A 16,111-nucleotide genomic window follows, 5' to 3' on the forward strand; every position below is an offset into this window, starting at 1 on the left:
CATCGGTCTCTGGTTTCCCACTGACTCCTGGTCTTCTCCTACCATCCTGCCCGCTCCTTCTTCTCCCCTTTTTACCTTTCTCCAGCTTTAAAAATTCAGATGCCCAGGACGCAGCCCTGTGGTTTTTCCTCATTCACTCTCTTGGTGATCTTGTTAGTTTTCTACTACTGCTTAATAAAATACCTCAAACATAATGGCTCAAGTGGTACTCATTTCTGCAGGTGGGAGTCTCGGCTATGATGAGTAGCGGGGCCCTCTGCTCAGAGGGTCAAAAGCTGAAGCCAAATTGTCGGCTTGGCTGGGCTCTTCTCTAGAGCTCTGAGGGGGAATTGCTTTGGAGCTTCTGGTTGTTGACAGAATTCAATTCCATGAGTTTGTAGGACTGAGGTTTTAATTTTTTTTGCATCTATCAACTGGGGGCTGTTCTTGCATTTAGAGGCTACACATATGCCTTGCTGTATGGCCCTGCCTTTCTACTTCAAACTCAGCAATGGAGAATCCTGTGCTTACAATCCCCTTCATTCTTCTGCTGCATCTTTCTGACTATAACCAGAAAAAAAAAACAAAAAACCAAAAAAACCTCTCTGCTTTCAAATGCTCTCCCAGTATCTCCCAGGACCTTTCTGACCTCATCTTCCTACCACCCTCCTTGCTGCTGTTCAACCCCAAGCACGTTCCCCATTCCAGGCATTTGCCCTGGCTCATTCTTGGTTTCAAGTTCTCTTTCCCAACATCTGCATGACTCATGTCCCCAAAGTCCATGCTGCAGTGTCACCTTCACAGTGAGGCTCTTCCTGGCCACTGCTGAAGATTATACCTTCCCAAATCCCCAGGAACCTCTATCTTCCTCCCAAGCTTTTTTTTTCTTTATAGTATTCTTCACTTTCAAGTGCAATATATGTTATATATGTTTTGTCCATATGTATGTATTATAGTCACCAAAGCAAACACCATGAAGTAGGGAATTTTGTCCATTTAGCTCATGGCTTTTTCTCCAGTGACTGAAAACATGGCTGACACACAGAAAGTACCCAATACGTTTTTGTTGGATGATTGAAAATATAAGGATTAAATGAGGAGCAGAGCTAGACCTACATAGAGGAAATATGAGTTTGTAGGTGGGGCCGGTGGGTTGGCCCTTCTATCTTTTGAACAAAACTGTAAGCTCCAAGACAAACCACTGGGGTCCTGTCATAGTGCCTGGCAGACATTCTTAATAGTCATTTGTTGGATAACGCTGTGCGAGATTCTGCACACACGTCATCTCCTCTGACCCATACAATCTATGGATTACTGTTAATTTCATCTACCTTTCTAAATTTTTTCATAGAGTTGCCGGTGGGCCAGGCAAGGTACTACAGTGAGAGAGTACTTCATGAGGTGTCGAACTTCTGGAAAGTAGTTTGGTTGCCAGTCTACCTTTACACCCAAGCAGGCTCCCTTACACAGACATGCATATTTTGGGAAGCACTGGGTTTGGAAAGATAGTGCCCAGCAGTGGCAGGAGCCTGGAGCCATCCAGTGAGATCTGACTGTCACTGTGGTAATTGAGTGACCTTGGGGTAGTTACCTAACCTTGCTAAGCTTCTATTTCCTTTGCTTTAAAAATTGAGCTAATCATTGCATATTGTGAGGATTGAAATGGATCAAACTGGTGCAAATACCTAGCAGAAGGCCTGCTACTGAGTAGGTGCACAGTAATGAAAGTTTATTCCTTCTTTTCATGGGAGCCCAAATCCACCTCTTTGTACCATTTACCTTTTTAATGCGAGCTGTGCTCTGGGGAGCAGTGGAGAATGAAACGACTTTCCTTCCCAAACAGCTTTCAAAGGCAGTTATCATGTTCTCCCTCAATCTTCTCTTTTTAAGGGTGGAAATGCTCAGTTCATTCAACCATTCCTTAGGAAAACTGGTTTTGATTTCTAAATGTGCATTAGTTTGACAACATAGCTTTTACAATGTTCTGTCTAGGAAGGGCTTACATTGAAGTTCCATAGGAGGTAAGGCTTTGGGGGGTCTGCTTAGTTACTGATGGACTTCCATCACCTAGAAAAATGGTTGAAGGTCCTCAATAAACTGCTGCTTATTTAAGTGATAAAGCTACAGATGTATCTATCACCCCATGGAGGATCTTATCAGAACTGGGATGCAAGCAGTGCAGGAAGGTGCTGTGAGGTCTTCATCCCTGTATAACTTCTCATAGAGATAAAAGTGAGACCAAAAAGTATCTAGGAAAATGTAAATAGTTGTGGATCATAAATTCACAGCAGGAAAAGATCAACCCAAGGAGCATACACACATTGTGTAACATGGTGGCTTTCAACTGGGACAATTTTGCACCCTAAGAACCATTTGACAATACCTGAAGGTTTTTTTTTTTGGTGGTACTGAACTCAGGGCCTACACCTTGAGCCACTCCACTAGATCTATTTTGGTGATGGGTTTTTCCAGGTCTCACGAACTATTTGCTCAGTCTGATTTTGAACGATGATCCTCCTGGTCTCTGCCTCTTTAGTAGCTAGGATTACAGGTGTGAGCCCTGGCACCTGGCACTGGAGATATTTTTGATGGTGTACTAGCATCCAGTAGGTGAAGACACAGAGTCTTGCAGTGCATGAGACAGCTCCCTCCTAAAAGGAGGAAAAAATTTAAGAAAAAATAACTATATGGTCCCAAATGTTAATAGTGCAAGCTTGAGACCACTAGTATAATGGGATACTAAAGATGATTTTTTTTCCTATCTTTGATTTTTAGCATATTTCACAGGCTTTGTTTAATCAAACTGGTTCAGACTCTCCATCAAACTTCCAAGTGGTAACTTCATGGGGGAAAAATTCAGATTTCTATACTCCTTCTAACATGTAACACTGAATTCACCTATGACTAGAGTGAATCTAGTCATATATAAAATGTGCATATAAACACAATGAAAACATTTATTTATATATGTGTAAAGGTGTGTGCCTATATGTGTACACACACCCAAATATACACATACATACATAGGACACTTATTTTGTCGAACTGGCTCACACGATTGTGAGGTGGCAGGTCTGTAACTCATAGCAGAGGCCAGCAGGCTAGAGACTTGGGCAACAATTGATGCTTCAGACCTCAAGCAGAGTGCAGAGTGTCTTCTTTGCAGGAAAATTCAGTTTTTGCTTCTAAGGCTTGTAGATGATTCAAGGAGACCCATCCAGATTACCAGGATCATTCTCACTACTTAGAGTTGAATCATTATAGATGTTCATTACTTCCGTAAAATGCTTTCACAGCGTCACCTTGACTCATGTTAGGTTAAAGAACTGGGTACTATAGCCCAGCTAAGTTGACACATGAAGTTAACCATCACATCAGTGAAATGATCAGCCACTTCAAAACTGTATCTTTCCTAGGACAAGCTCTTGGATTCCAAAGCAAGGAGTCTATAGTCTATGCCTATAGCTGGCTGTATTGAATAATCCCCAAGTGAGCGGTCCATGTGGACAGCATCTTCTCCTGGATACAGCAAGCACCTGACCCCATGTGCTCCTGTGGTAAAGTGCAAAGTATTTACAATTATTCAAGGCCAATCTTTCCACTTGCTTTCCCAAACACTTTGACTCAATTTAATTGCCTTGCCTATATCAACATCAGTGTCTCCTTTATTGATCCTTTCAGAATGTGTTGAAACACTCTGGTGTTTTATAAAACCAAAACCAGGACTGAGAATCAACCAGCTCACATCAATATGGTCCCCATTGTCCTTCTTTTAAGTGAGTGTCCATTTTGATTTGCCAAAATTCATGTCCTTCAAGTTGTCAAACAGTTTTAATATCATTCTTACACAAACTTTGCTTTTGCCCTCACACGTTCTCTGGCTAATGTTCCATTTCTCTGCTTCATTACACAAAACTTGTTACAAATGACCATAGTCACACATAATATAAATGGTGCTACAGGAGTTACTTTCTGCACAGAATATACAACTAGAATCGAAATCCCTGTAAAGAGTGAATTTTATTTGCTACCCGGACTTCTTCAACCCCCACCCACTCTTGAACCAGCAGCAGATTTAACTGAGGCCAATGAGCTTTAAAGCTTGAATTCTTCCAAGGTCCTGGGAGAGAAGGCTCAAATGATCATATGTCTTTGTAAAATAAGGACAGAAGGATTAGTTAAGACTATGGCCCCTCTTCCCTATGTCACACTTCTCTTGCATCAGGTATCAGAATGACTTTGGGCATTTTGGGGATCGATTCGATTTGTCTATAGTGGAATGTATTTACATGGTTTGCAGTCACAGGGGTAAGGTCAATGTTACCCACCTGAGTAGGAAGCATTTCCAGGAATTCTCAGACTTCTGAGTTGCTTGAGTCATGTGAAAGTATGAAATCCTCATAATAGCATGCAACAAGTTTAGATATATGAAGCCAGAAGCTAGGTTGGATATTTTTTCCATGTAGTCAGGCAGAAAATTGTTAGTGGTAAGTCAGTTTTTATTGTCACTTTGCCTAAATGTAAGTTCTTAGCTTGATAATGCAACATATTTATTATAAACATACCATTTTATAGGGATCAAATAAAAGCAATTTATTAAATTTTCTGTATTTGTGGGACATAAACTTGTTCTGAAAACAACAGATATTGCCATATATGAAATCACATTTTATGCATCAATATTACCATGAAGACATCAACAATGACTTAATTAGTGTAATTAATTCAAAGAGGATTTAAGATTAGTCCCTATCCAAGAAATTTGAAATACCCTTCATTATTAATGTTCTTATATGAAAAAAAAAACTTGGTATAAGGTTTCTCAAGTTTTCACTATCCTAAAGATTTATAAATTGTGAAGTTGAAACAAATTTTTCTAAACTGTCAATAATAAAAGTACAAATGTCTAACATCCATGTTAGTGGAATGAGAAAATTATCTTTGTCTTTTTAAAATAGATAGTATTATAAAATCGCTGACATATGAAGAAGGGATCAGAAAGTAGGTACAGCAAAACTAGGAAAAATATAGAGGTGCATCTGGTAGGTAATTAATAAAAATATTTTTCTAATTTTGTTAGATATCTAATTTATCATACTTTAAAAGTTTATAATTCATTTTGTGATTTACTTTCTCATTCTAGATAGATATCTACATTCCCACCTAATTTTGCTGCTTTTGTATGTGTGTGTGTGTGTGTGTGTGTGTGTGTGTGTGTGTGTGGTGCTGGGGATCAAACCCAGGGCCTTGCCCATGCTAGACAAGGGCCACACCATTGAGGTAAGTAGAGCACTAATTCTGTATTAGTTCTAGAGACTTGAGGTCCCACATATCCTGACTTCACCAGCTTTGTCCCCACTACCCTGACACTACTCTTAAGGGCTACCAACAAGCTCAAGGTGACAAATCCAAGCAGTGATCACTTCTCCGTCCCTGTACTATTCACTCACCTGTCCTCTACAGTCTCTCCCTCCTCCTTGAAACTCTGCTCTGGCTCTCTGTGGCACCACACCTTCTTTCCCTCCCTGCCTCTCCAACTGTCCTCCGTCTCTGTGGCTGCTTCTCATCCTCCCCTCACCTTCTGTTGCCTCTCCTTATTTTCCGCTTCTGCAATATCTGTCCAGCTGACTGTATCCAGTCACCTGGCTTTAAATGCCACACATATTCCCTAGTTTTAAAGTCACCAGCCTGACATTTCCTTAGAACTGTCTCACTTATCCAACAGCTGCCTGGTATCTTTCTTTACATTTGCAGCTAACAGACATCCCAAACATCATGTCCAAAACAGAACATGTGATTTATCCCCTACCTTGACAGGACCCCATTTTGCCCTTGACCTTCTTTTGTCCCAGTCAGTCCTCCTCATTGCTATAAGTGATAAGATTATCTACAGTAACTGCTTGTTCAAGCCCAAATCCTAGGAGTGAGCCTTTCTCCTATTTTCTATATTTACACCCAATAAATTCTCCTGACTCTCCCAAGCTTATCCAGCCTCCACTTCCCCAGCTCTGCTCTCCTCTGCCCTGGGTCACTGTGGCAGTCTCTGAATCAGTCTCTGCCTGGACTCGATCCACACAACACAGTCAATGTAAACCTCATCATGTCTTTCTCTTGCTTAAAACATTGCACCGGCTCTGACTATATTCAGAATAAGCCCCTGGCCTAACCAGCACTACAGTCTCCTTCTTGGTCCTGACTTCACCCCTCTTCTGCTGGCCCACAGCGCTCCAGTCACACTGGCCCCTGTCTGACTTGAACACATGAGCTCATCCCATCTTCTTGTTCCTACTTGCCCCTCTCTCTTCCTAGAATGCTCCTGCCCAGCTCCTTCATGGCTGACTCCTGTCATTCTGGTACCTCTTTAGAGGGGCCTTTGCTGAGCCCCCATCCTCAGCAACCTCATGATTCAACCTGTTTTAATCTTCTTCGCTGTACTTGCTACTACCTGAGACAGACTTGTTTTTCTCTTTGTTCTCCTTTTCCCTGCCATCTTGGAAACGGCATGGGAGTAGAAACTTTATCTTATTTGGCCCATGCCTCAAGCATCTCAATAGCCAATTGTAAATATGAGCAAATGAACCCATTTCACAGCTGGAGAGGCACAGAAGCTGAAGTCCCTAGACACATACAACCCACCCAAATGTTCGCTGGAGTTTGAAGCCAGGCAAGCTATCTTCAGAGTCCATGACCTTAACCTCTACCATTCTGCCCTTCAGTACACACTAGGCACAGACCTAGTTATAATTAAGGGATGGAGGGCAAGAGAAAGGATACAGGTGACACCGGTAGGAGATCCAGTGGGATCGCTTCTTAAATATTAAAAGGTGGAACATGAGTGGATTCCCAGAGCCATTGGAATCCACACTATCCTCTCAGAACCTGACTTCAAGTTCAACCTGCAGCCAAATTGGCAAAACCTGTTCCCAAAGCCCTCTTAGGACTGAGCAGACACTAAAGTTACCAGGTCTTCACACTGATAGAAACAGAGCAACAGGAAGTCTATCTCAGAGCAGTAGTGTAAAGTCACCTTCTTGTGCAAATAGTCTCCCCAGGGACTGCAGATTTGGCATCACTAAGGTCCCTCATCAGGTGAGGGCATTGGAATGGGGAGTCAGCTGTCCACTCCCTGCTTCAGCCTGTGCCACCACCGTTCCTTGAGGAAAGTAATTTCCTTCCCCACCCAGCAGCACTGGTTTGAGCAAGTGGTCTCAGGGTTCCTGAGTCTGAGGTAAGTTGTTTTTGTTGCAGTTGATGAAATATTGCGGCCCATTCTTCCCCATGCCTAAGTCACTTCCTGAAGTTAAATCTGCCTAAGGAGTGACAATCAGGTCAGTAACGTACAGAGGCACAGCTAGGGCATGAGCTTTTGTTAATTCAGGTGTTGCACAATATCTTCTCCCTCCACCCCATCTCCACCTCACACTGGTTTTTTGTTTTTTTTTTTTCTACAGTAACTTTCTAGCTGGTGATTTTTTTGGTTTTGGGTTTTTTCCCCCTCCTTTTTCCTAAAACCTAATCAAGTTAAGAAGCTTTCCAGGGATTGTAGCTATGTTTTCTGTTCAGTGTGTGACTGCAGTAGAGGCAGAATGAAAGGGTTTTATGCATATATATATATATATATATTTTTTTTTTTTTTTTTTTTTTGCGATACTGGGGTTTGAACTCAGGGCCTCACCCTTGCTAGGCAGGCACTCTACCACTTAAGCCACTCTGCCAGCCCCATGAAAGAGTTATAGATCCTGGGAGTTGAGCATTTCCAAGCTCATTTTTGGGAGACATTACTAATCACTTCAGCAAAGGTTATTCATTGGGAGCCAGGCGGTTTAAAAACACATTTTTCCCTTTCAGATGTAATTTTTATAAAATGATAATAATTCAGCAGTTAGAAGAAAGAGCAATAAAGTCATATATCACCATCACAGTCCAGCCCTCTACCATTTCTACTTCTGACATATAATAAAGGGCAACATATTAATAAAAGAGAAATTCAGAACTTACTTTCAACCAAGAACAACTGGAAAAAAGATTATTTTTTGACCTTTGTCTTTTTTGACTGAAGGAAAACTAAGACCAAACTATCAGCTTTGGCTACTGTGAATTGATCAAGATTAGATTTCCTTACGTATTGTTTTCTCACATGTTGCTTAGGAATGATTATTAGCAAGTTAGAACATATGCAGGTGTAAGCACCTTAGTACCAAGACTAAGAAGTGTTAATATGGGGAAAGTTAAATCTTAGGTATGCCAGAAAACTTGCAATCAGCTCAGTAAAGTGTGTGTGTGTGTGTGTGTGTGAGAGAGAGAGAGAGAGAGAGACCCAAATTTTGAGCCTGGAGCAGATTGCCTAAGGAATTTCCAAAATCAAGGTCTGAAGTCATTCTGAGGAGGTCAGAAGTAGTATGTTCTTTGAATGGCAGATCCATAGAACAGTGCTGAATGTGCAAGTATATTAATTGTAATCAATAATAACTCAGGGATCAATAATCAATAATCGATAACATTGATGGATCTCAGGGTTGGCAGGGCCTTTAGCAATCACCAAATTCTCCTATTCCGTATCAAAAAAGCAAAGCTTCTCTGATTACCTGTTACCTTATGAAGGATGGAGGAAGGAGCTCTTTGCCAATCTGATTCAATCTGGCTGGGTTGTTTGGGGGAACATCTTGATCTCTTAATGAGAAGTCTTGATCACAAATAAAGCACAGTTAGCAATGGGATTCTTGGCTAATGACTTCACTTTAATACATAGGATTGATAAATATAAATATTTGCTAAATTTGGATGCTCTTGAGTGAGGAGGGGTTGGGGTTAGGATTTGGGGGAGGAGCAGACTGACCTTGATGCTTAAGAAATTTCAGCATCCCCTTCCAAGTTTCTCTGAGGGCTTTGGGGTTCAGCTAGAAGCTCTTAAAGGAAACTCACATCCAACTACAAATAGCTCAAGGGCTCATGGAGCAGTCAGGAGAAGGGGTACCTCTAAACGAGAGCAGGTGCAGGCTCAGCAAGTGGGATCACCTACAGTGAACTTAGGTGAACTTAAAAGTACTTAAAGGCAGCTGACAGACAGGATGGCTATTGCCTCCTGTAATAGATAAGGATCCTGAGACCCCCTGAATTAAAAATACCATAGAGCTCCTAAATTTACACATGAACCCCACACTTAAAACACCAAGGAATTCCAGATGCCCCGCTGTGAGTCTCATGGAAGGGCATGCACTGCTTAAATGCATGTGTGAATTTAGAGGAAGTCTCTTCTTGATTTGGAGGTAAACACTGGTAAAACAGTATTTATTTTTTCAGGTTTTTTAAATGTGTTTTTTTTTAAAGTGTTTTTTCCTGAATTTCATTTGGATGAAATTCATTTGCCTGACCTGATTGGTTCTTTGAATTTTATAGTAAAACTCAAACAGGGCCCACGCAGCTCTGAGTCACATAGGACATTTTTGGCAGCTGAGCATATGCACCCAAGGGGGAAGTCCAAAGCTGTTTTATTCCTACCATGGTCTCATTTTGATCCACAGTGTTCTACCTTTTGAAGGAAAGTGCCAGTTAGCATCTAGGCTGGTGGAATTTCAAGTGGCTGTGTGCCACCTTTTCCACAGCACACGCCAGAGGACACGTGTGCCTCTTCTTGTTGATTCCTTTTGCTAGAAGGATGCACTTTCCTGATAAGTGAAATCTGGAAGCCCCTCTTCCCTCTAATTTGCATGAGAATTTAGGCAAAGGCCTACAAGGATTATGGGGGCCCTTGTGCCGTTCATCCAGAGTCCTGCAGCAGTTACTGAGCTTGGTGTAGCCAGTAGGGGCTCTGCCATATTCAACATGGAAATGACTCTGTGATTGAACTGTATTGGACACTAAAGCTGAGAGCCTCCCTGAAGGAAGAACTTTAAACATTTCAGAATGTTATCTGGGAAATTTGGCTTTAAAAATATTCATTTGAAATATTTGGGCGATTTGCCAAAAAGTCATTTTCTAGAAGTTTAAAATATTCAACAAATGACTGGATCCCTCCTTCCTGTTGACATGTAGGGACATATCCTAAAATATACACATTCCATCATAATTGCTTTGTCACTGAATTTCAATGCTTTCTAGGGAATGTTTCCCTAGAAACAGATTGACATACAAAAGAGAGAAGCCTGGGTCCCTTGCCTAGTTGTCCTCTCAGCCTCAGTTTTTAAAAAAACATTTTTTTTGGTACTGAGGGTTGAATTCAGGGCCTTACACTTGCTATGTAGGTACTCTATCAAATGAGCCATCTACCAGCCCCAAGCCTCAGTCCTGGGCATTTGAACTTATATGTCTGGTAGTCACCCCAAAGCCCATAAACCCAGTGCTCCATCTACCCTCTTGTCCCAACTGGCTTCCCCTCCCGATGAGTTCCCTGTCAGTGGTACCAACACTCACTACCACCCTCTTTTCTTTTGTCCAGCACGTCTATGAGTCACCAAAGCTGGCCCAGCATTCCCCTGCACTATCTCTCCCATCCTACCCTTCCTTTCTATTCTCATCGCCCCCAGACCCCTACTGCTTCAAGCCTGGATAATTATAATAGCATCCTAACTAATCGCTTACTTGTTTTTCCCCCTCCAATTCACGGCCTCCACAGTAATCTCCCTAAAACACCATTTAACATGCCAAACTCTTAATTAAAAATCTTCATTATCTCTTCATTACCACCAGGATAAAGTCCAAGCGCCTTAGTTTCCTTCTACTATCTGGCCTCAATCCACAGTTCCAGCTTATTGCCACTGTTTTCCACAGTTTATGTAAACTCCACTAAGAGCAGTCCAGTCACACCATTCATCCATCTGGAACAGTTTCTCCAGCACTACTGAGAACAGTGTTATCCTTTGAGATCCTTGTCAAGTCCTTCTGTATTTTGTGTGACTTCATCCCTGGATAAATGTGTCCTCCTCAGAGATACTGGAAGAGTCATAGTCTGTCATGAGTCATTTCATTTTGGAATTACCTGTATTTTCTGACTACATAGACTACATTGTCTTAAGATTAGGAGTTTTCCCAGTACATCTTTATATCTCCTCATTCTAAACACATTACCACGCCTTTCCAATAACTCCCCCAATAGCCAATAATTATGATATGATTTGGGTTTATGGTGTTTGGAGTTTGATGTCCACAGAAAATGACTACTACTATGTATCCATTGTGGTCCTTTTTATTTGGGACAACCCACAGGAGTGATTGGAAGGCCAGATTACATAGAAGGGGAATTTATTGGGTACAAATGGGTGCACAGTTAAATTTAGCTACTCCGAAGGAGACGTAATTAAAGAAGGAGAAATCTGGGGGAAATTGTTTATAGGGAAAGATTGTACTAATTTATACCCATAAGGACTGCAGAATACAGTGAGAAAACCCTTGAACACAGTTGTAAAATCATGGAGTTGGCTGAAGAGAAAACAGGAGGAATTGTGTTACCATCTGTTATCATTTCCATTGAAGTCACACATGTGAGCTCTGCCCTTTTTGCACACTGGAGTGAGACTCAGGTCACTAGGCATGGGGAAGTGTCAGGGAAAGCTTGGATTCTCTGTTGTCCTTAAGTTCTAATTACAATATAGGTATCATGTCCTGAGGAGACTTTAGCTGCTTAAAAACCACCACAGTTTGTTCCTTCTCTCTGGTAGCCAGGAGTACATTTCATTTTAAGGTGCTTTCCCCTTAGACTTCATGGACCCCTGTATCTCTGAGACCCTGTGGTTGCTAAGTACTCTCTGTGCCCTTATGGGGGGCTGAGCTAAAGCTCTCATTGTCTCACACACCATGAAGCCAGAAGCGAGAATATTCCTTAGAGTCATTTGAGTACAGAATACCTTCTTCCTGTCTTCTTCTACTTTTCTACCACTTTCTTGGAAGAACTGTGTTTTTAAAAAAAATAAAATTATAAAAAAAAATGAGGTCATTTGAGATGTCAGATTCTTTTTCTTTTCCTGCCTTTATTTTTTTTAATGTCACTGGGGAACAGGATCTGGCCTGCCTGTTCACTAGCATTGTCTCTGGAAGCCAGAGACAGAAGCCATCCCCCTTACAGTTGCTGTGACCCTGGCACCAGCTGGGGGCTTCCCCATGTTATCAGTGTCCTAACAGACAGCTATCATCTGAACAGCCCCCAAGGACTAGCAGATGCCCCCGGCCTGTCTTTCCCAAAGAGCCTCCTGCTCTGTTTTTCCCAACAAAATACTATTTCAGTAAATGAGACCCGAAGTCACACTATGTGTATAAGAAACCTAGAAGACATGGTTTTTTAAGAGGTCAAACTCAACTGAGAGGAGAACTCACACTCACCTGACTGGAGGTTGTTCCCAGATTAAGGCAATACAAACACTTATGACTTTTTGAGTATACAGTAACCTGAGTTAAAAGTTGTCCCAGAAGTGACAAAAATATGATTTTGATGTAAGTGAGAGAAAAACAACAAAGAGTGGTATATAAAAATACATGGACTTAGTTGGGTGATTCCTGTAGGAGGATGGGAGTTTGACTAATGGAGAATTCTGGATGGAAGTTCATTTTCCTATTAGGCTTGAAACATAGATTTAGTCTAATTCATCATTGCATCCATGGAAACCATCATGCAGTAGGTGGGCAACAACTGTGGTGAATTAATGCCTATCAAATACAATTAATGAAAGGTCACCAGCATTTTGCCTCTATTTTAGTTTAAACTTCTTCATCTCTTGTTTGACTTCTCAACTTTCTGAGAGGGTGGAGCGCAAGAGGGCAATGCCTAAATTATCTTTTACACACCTGTGCTGTTCTATTCCCCATTTAGGGGGTGCAAGATCAGAATGGATAAAGCACTTTGGCCCCCTCGTAGTACAATGGCCCAAGAAATGTAATATCACAAAAGCATGCTTAAAACTGTTTGTCATTGGATGGACATCCGGATCCTCAGAGGAAGAGTGAAGGCATCTTCCATATCATTCATTTGTGGTAAGTAACCTCTCCATTTAAAAATTCCACTTTCCCAGGATATTTTTCCCCAGGTCAAAGTTAACAGCACCATTCTTTTCTTTCCTAGATACAAACCTTACATAAAATACCTCCCAGAAGAATAAGCAAACTACAACAACTTCACTCAACTTGCAAAGTCATATGTACTGCAGAGCAGAAATATGACTAAAAGAGTAATTCATTAGAAAGAAGAAAATATGAAGGTCCTGCCCTCTGTGTGAGCTTGGTGGTCTCCATAGTAACCGTGTGCTGATTGGCGAATGGTGCATCTGCACATGGCCTGGCAACTCACTCCAGGACCTCTAGGCACAAGAGTGCCACCTAGTGAGGAAATTCCTCACAAAATTTTGCAAACAAAACAACCTAACTTGATTCATTTCACTTCCTCTTGAAAAATAATTAACATCACACAGACATACCTAATATTTTGAATATTTTGACAAAGAATACTAATTTTGAAATCAAAAGACTTAGAGCTAATCAAATGAACTAACAACCAGAAATTCAAATATTTGACCAACACTTTGTATTATTTACAATTTGTTTCAGATTTCTTTTCACTTATGTGTCTTTTCAAAATCGCTGATACACTATTTTCCAAATATAAAGAAAAACTTCAAAACTCTGGAAGAAAATAAAAGAGGCGTGGAAGAGGAGCTGGAAATAGAGTGGAGAGGGACAAAAATTAGGCCTTTCATTCTTCGTTTGTTTTGAACCATGTGAATGCATTACTAATAAAATGAACTTAATTTAAAAAAAGAGATGTCAGCACTTACTCATGTTGCAAGCATACATTTAGTTTCAGCAAAAATAATAGCACCAGTCATATTAAATTTATTTGTTAGTTTGCAAAGAAAAACAATGCTTTCTCCCCATGCAATTAAAGAACTTTCTCCAAGTGGAAGTACATGTCTCCTGAATGTAGACATATAGAAAACTCTCTCTCTTTCTCTCTCTCTCTCTCCACACACACACACACCCCTCTGGAGTTCCTTATATCTTGCATAGGTAGACATCTCAACTACTGTTTTTGTATTTTAAAACACTTAAATCAACAATACTCAACTTCCCTTGACAAACTCTACCAAGGAATTTACCTAATTTGACCGTTTGGCATACTAACTAAAAAAGCAAATGAATGTTATAAGTTACAAAGCAAAGCTAAAAGAACATGTCACAATTGCTGGAAGAAGACTTCTACTTGTCTTCTGTAACTTGGACAGAAGAGATGTAGGGAATCCTGTACCAAAAGTGGTTGCTGTCATGATAAAGACGTGAACCAAAAAACTATCAGGCTGGGTGACATTGACATTCCTGTGATACGAGGCACTGTTAGTGTATTGGGAATGGAAGACCATTGTAATGCCTTTCAGCACATCTCAGAAAGTGTGATCAAAACTTTACTGTGAGATTAGTTAATAGAAAGCCAAACTGGTTAAAAAATGTGACAATTATCACACAGTTTTGAAGACTTTTTTGCCTCTACTTGCAGTTGAAGTTTTTCTGTCCCTCAACTAGTTGATGACCCTGGAGGCTCCCCAAATTGATTCCCTAAAATGCAAACAAAACAATACACAAGCAAACTCAACAGTTTTTGCTAAGCGAGTGGATGCATTTTTTCAACTTGTTTTGGAACTTTGAACATATCCTCAGTGGATGATAATTACACTCCCACCACATTTTACTGCAACTTGCATTTGGCTGACTATCTGAAAAAATATTACATTTCTGCCATATTTAAAACATAATAATAGAAGACAAAAGTACAGGTTTGAGATTTTTAAAATTATGAGCCACATGTGGCCTGAACATAGTCTAACTAACAGCATGAGTTGGTGTAGCTAGTATCAAGTACAATCTTCTATCATTTATGTGTGTAAGGCTATAGAAGATGGTAAATAAATAACTTCAGCAATCTACCTTTGTTTATATTCCCTAAAGTACTACTTTGAACAGAGGTTGACAACTAAAAAAAGAAAGTTGAAGTAAGGTGTTTGGAGATTTTAATTATATGCAACTCTGTTGCTGATGGTGTGAGTTTGTGATTTTAGTAAAATTCTATATAACTCTAGTCACATGGATACAAAGCTAAAAGAAGTGAAATCAAACCACTTGCCAGTAAATTAAACTAATACCATAGCCCCTCTAAACTGTTGACTAATCATTGTCTTCATTTCCTATGAGTTTGACCTAACTTTAACCTATCTGCTCAGACATTGTTCTTTAAGCAAAAGATATAACCCAACATTTAGTAATGGATTGCTTAAGTAGGTAAAGAAAACCCCACAAATCAGTATGAATTTGATACTGCAGTCTCAATTAGAAAATATTTGTACTGCAAGAACTATAAGCTTTATGAAAAATGTTTTGTGTCTTGTATACATATATATAACATATATATATAAATATATATATGATTCTGAAGTTATTTTCTCTGAAAGTGCAAGACATTTTGGTTGCTTAGTTCTTTATAACTGAGAAGAACCTAACGTTCTCCATGAAATATCACAACTCTTTTCTAAGATTTCTGAATGTTATGATAAGACACATTTTAACATGAGCAAGATGGGTTTTGATGTTCAGGTGAATGAATTACTTGTAGCCATTCTCCAATTAATGGAAAGCAATGCTGCTTGGTTTAATTTGACCATTTTCAACAAACGAATTGGAGCTAATAAATTTTATATTCAGAATTCTATCTCAGAACAGAAATAGCAAATCTATTAAATTAGGTAAAGCTATGGTTAGTATATAATTCTTTGAACGTCTTTATAATGTATGAATAAGTACTATATTATCTAAAGTTATCACAACACCACCCTCAACATGTTCTGTGAAAATTTCATTCGCTTCCTGAGGAAACCTATTTTCTCTGTAAATCTATTTATTTAGTTCATTAACTGGTCCATCAAATAAATTAGTTAGAAATAAAGCAAGACATGGAATTTTTCTCATTAAGACATCCCCTTTCATTCATCCATTCAGTCATGAACAAATAAATATATAGATAGATAATATATTTAATAATTAATGGGTCTTCAAAGAGGTCTCTTTGAGGAAGTGACATTTAAGTTACCTGAAAGATGAACTTATAATGAGCGAGGTGGGCAGAGATACATAATCAATTTTTTTTAAGTATAAGATTGCAATA

The 16,111-nt window shown here is 39.9% G+C and overlaps 1 long non-coding RNA gene across 1 annotated transcript; it reads left to right on the top strand.

Moving 5' to 3' along the window:
- Window positions 1-7,093: 7,093 nt before the first annotated feature.
- LOC141411582 (uncharacterized) lies at window positions 7,094-13,634 on the top strand. Its single transcript, XR_012436421.1, has 3 exons — window positions 7,094-7,207; window positions 12,779-12,939; window positions 13,028-13,634. It is a non-coding gene; the product is annotated as an uncharacterized lncRNA (long non-coding RNA).
- Window positions 13,635-16,111: the final 2,477 nt, after the last annotated feature.

The sequence above is a fragment of the Castor canadensis genome, chromosome 10 (assembly GCF_047511655.1).
Source record: "Castor canadensis chromosome 10, mCasCan1.hap1v2, whole genome shotgun sequence".
NCBI classification, from domain to species: Eukaryota; Metazoa; Chordata; class Mammalia; order Rodentia; family Castoridae; genus Castor; species Castor canadensis.